A 4514-nucleotide genomic window follows, 5' to 3' on the forward strand; every position below is an offset into this window, starting at 1 on the left:
AGCAGGAAACAGGTAAATTATTTACTGTTGTTCCGTCTGAAAGCCTTATATCGAGAAATCACTGCACAGCACCTGGCTCCAAAAAGCATAGTGATTTGAAACTTACCATGGCTGGTTTCTCGCCGTCTTGTGAAGGGGTGCGTCAAAAATTGAAGGGTATTCTGCATGAACGCGACAGAGAGGTTTAAAGTCTTCTTATTTAGGCTTTTGGGTGTTTACCCTTATGGATGTTCTGATGGGCCTCATTAAGGACGCTTCGCGATATTGTCCACTCAGGACCATGCTTCAGACCCAGTTAGCTACCCCCAGCTGCTTTGCGCTGTCCCGTGTTTACAAACAAGTTGGTCAAACATTGTACATTAGTTATGGCCGATCAAAACACACACGAACACGGTTATCGTATTTCCGTTAAATTGGCGATCGACAGTGCCAACGATGTCTGATGTAAGGACACGAAAACACCGGCCTAGAACAAGTAAATCGGCTAGAGGCTTGCTCCATTTTTACCGTTGACTACCGGTTGTTAACATATCTAACAAACCCACGAGTATGTCACTCAACTACCGTCTTGAAATCCCCAAGGCTTGGAATCTACACTACCGACACGAATGCGAAACAGTCATTGGGTGTTTCTGAGAACCTACTTATCAGGAGTCACTACTGAACATTTAATTTAAGAACCGAATATTTAATTGTTAAGAAGCGTAACACAATCAGGTTGGATTCTGATATTTCATAAATAATGGCCCTATATCAACATATAGATGAGCGACAGTACAATATAGGGCAATATAAGGCATAAGGTAGGAAAGTTTCCAGAATTCAAAGGCACACTTCCATGTTTTCTTTGACCTGGCCTAATTACGATCACATATTTAAGCACGGATGTCTTACATGATGTAGCGAGATGGCTCAGTGGTTAGAGCGCGAATTTACTGACCGGAAGGTCCGTGGATCGAACCCGACCTCTGCCTCTCGACTTCCCCTGTCTAGGCTTGGGCAAACTAGCAGTACCCCAGCCCTTGTGCTTCCCCTGCTTCCTATCATGTCTTACAAGACGTCACATTACCAGTGGCAGTTGTGTCATTCATCCTCGGCATAAAGCTACCTTCAGTTGTCAGAAGTGGAAAATTAGCACTTCAGTATGACAAACACGGGCTTTAATGAAACCTCTCTGAAGGTGTTTCCCATAAATTGAGAGACAGATAGCTTTTCTTTCACATATTTACCAACGCTGTCCGACGATCTGGTTATTTTCTGCATCTGGCACTGTCTTTAAGCTTTTATTGAGCTCAGATTTTTTGTCTTTTAGCAAGGTTGCGACCAGTCTCACGTGATGTATGTTTCTGGAACCGTGGCATTTAGAACACTGTGAATCATGTCTAAATTTTGTCCCAGAAGATTTCGTTTTGATTAGCTTTTGGATGAAACTTCTTCTTAGCTTTCCATTTATCTTTTATGTCAAAGCGATCTTTTGTTCTCGTTTGACTGCTTTAGTACCAGAAAGTTCAACAAGTATATGTATTGTTTCCGGTTGTCCAGTTTCAAATCCTTGAATGTACAGACCCTTTTTATTTATTGCAATTTTTCTTTAGACCGCATTGTTTACGAGGCTGTTATCCGTGTTTCATGTATGAGATCAGTTTTCCAGGTATTTTAGTAGACTTTTGGTCGGTTCCCTTGAACTGATACAAAAATACCATACTACCTCCAAAATGCAACCTGTCTGAAGGAAGTTCAGTTCACTTAAGGGCTGGATCCAGCTTTCTTCATCGGCCAAAGACGTCCATTTCCCGGAAAGTACAAATACACACCTATCAGTTTTACTATGAAGACCTCTTTAGCAGACTAACCTGAGGCGTAAGATCACCTTTCGTCACTAGTAAGTTCCCCTTCATATAGTTACTTCACATTCTTTAGGATGTTGCGCAATTCACACTCACACCTGCGTGATTTAGGAGTTTTTATCCGAGAAAGACAAACAGAAAAACTATTGTGCTTAGATGTGTGTTGTAACTGAAGTGCGTTACTAAGTGGTGTGTGGCACTACCAGTTTCACAAAGCTTTCCTAAATGCAACATAGATGATGGAAAAGTAGTAAATGAAACTGCATAAAGCGCCGAACAAAACAAAAGTTCTCACTAAGTTACAACTGCCAAGTCCACGCACGTGATCAGTATGATGGAAAGAAGCCGAGTTTGGTTATGGAACTGTGGGTGACAAGAAAGTAATGGAAAAAAACTGCTTGCAAAAACCCATAGTCGATTTGCGGTAAGAGTGCCATCATAGCGAGAGTGTTGTGTGTATGAATCGTTCGTCGATACCTCATCAGAAGTTCAGCTTTGAAAAAAGTGTGCAGGGGAACCGATATGGACGAAGGAACTAGTTTTCATATTTGACTTGCTTCCTTTCGAGTGTCCATTCTGTTCTGTTACTTGTTTTTACCTCGTTTCACTAAATAGTGCTGCTTCTACTCGCTTATCGCATAACTTCATTTATCCCACCCAACGAGATTCAGAGTGAGATTAGCCTCTTTACAGGGGCACTCCTCCATTGTTAATGTATTCATCATCGAAAACAGATGCTGCGTCCGTCAAAAGATTAGGAGGCGGATGAGTCCGTGTTACCACGACAGTCTTCTTAGGTGCTCCATTGCTAGAAGTGCCATTCTGTTGAGCCCTGACGTGATATTTCCTACTGATGCTGCTTACGACTTGCGTCTTGCTGATTTTCAACCAAGGCGAGGTAGCCTCAACTGATTTGTCTCCTTCTTCTCCGACAACCATCCACAGGAGTGGAAACCTGTCGGTGACTACGAATTACCCTATCAATATAGCTCACGCTTGTGATCTCACCGATATATCACCAAGAAGTAATCACGTGGTCAAGCTTGAAAGGATAACTGGTACATCGAAGGCGTAGCAGTCAAACACTCGAACTCTATTAGTTGTGCCACTTCGTGCTATGTGGATAAAAAAACAACCAAGTTTCGACACCACCTGAGAGAAAATGCTACAGGTAAACTGGTTGTGAGAGGGACTCGTGATGTCAAATAGGGGCGAGAGCTGATTACTCATGAGAAGTATGTTTGGATTTCAACTTACACAGGAAAATCTACGTGGACTGTTATCTCAGTAGAGGGTGAAGATGTCAAGTAATTAAATCGCAACTGTCTCTTGATGAATACTTTCGCTACTACCCAGTTTGCCAATGTATGGCTTCCTTTGACAGCATTCATGTTCCGTCAATTTGACTGTGTGTGGTTAAACTCACCAATTTATCACTCTACCACATCACTTCGTGAGACGCACTACTAAACTCCAATACTGTCCAGACCAAATCAGAGAGCAGTGAGCGTACACGCGGCTTATACTAGCATAGTCCTGGCAAAGGGTGAGGAACAATGTTTAAGCTAGGTCGAGAAATGAACTCACTTACAAGCTAATTTGGTCTTAATGGGAGACTCGAATAAATCTTAGCTGAATCCCTGGTTTTTCACGTTTTATGTTTCAACCGGTGCGATACTCTAGATATTGCAACACCTTGACAGAACAGAATATTTTCAAGGTTGCTGGAAACCGTTCGACAGCACGCGGCCCATTCAAATAAATTGACTTTGCACATGAATGAACTTCGCGGATTGCGTGCGAAATATTTCCCGGTTTCCATCTGGAAGATACACCTCTACATAAAATGCACATAAAGGGTGCTCTGGAGTCCAAGGGGACATTATAATAGTATCAAAGTGCACAAAGCAGCGATTCGTACAACAGTTTGTCGTTGGCGTATGCTATATTTTGCTGTAAAAACATATCTATGATGTGGCTGGACTGTCTTTGCCAGCAAGTGGTCTTCAACCGTAGAGTTCAAGCCTATGTAAAAAAGCGTTGAAAAATTGAAAGATAATCCTGTGAGTGTGCGATATTCAAATAGGAAGACTAGTTAAACCCCAAAAGTTTTAGCTGTGTTTCGCATTTGCACGTGGTGTGCAGTCGTGAAACGGATCAGACGTCATCAACAGAAAGAGGGTTCCCTACCTCACTTTCCGAGTAACAAATAAAACCACATGGCCTGGAGAAATGAATAGCATCTATTGGCGGTTCAGAATATGTCATTTGTTGGCAAATTCATTGCATCATTGTGAACTGCCTGTCTATTACAGTCAGTCGCGAAATAGCACGTAATCTAAGGGTGGAGTTGCGACCTTATCTGCATCGAACACCATCAAATTATCTGCGAAAATTAATATGCTTTTCGTTTTTTAAGGAGAATTGGCAGACGATCCAGCCAGACATGCAATATATTGATTTTCGGCAGACTATTCATCGTCTTGGGACCAAATTATCCCAGCGTTTCAATTCCTGCAAGCTTTCGTAAATTTAATTTTGAAGTCAGATGTGGGATGCTGGAAGGCTTATGAAAAGTTTTTAGTGAAAAGTGTTTGCCTTAATATTTTGACTGTGAAATCAGGTATATTTTTCTATCATATTTACGTAAAGATGTGTTTCTTGGCA

This window comes from Opisthorchis viverrini (assembly GCF_000715545.1).
Source record: "Opisthorchis viverrini unplaced genomic scaffold opera_v5_97, whole genome shotgun sequence".
Lineage (NCBI taxonomy): Eukaryota > Metazoa > Platyhelminthes > Trematoda > Opisthorchiida > Opisthorchiidae > Opisthorchis > Opisthorchis viverrini.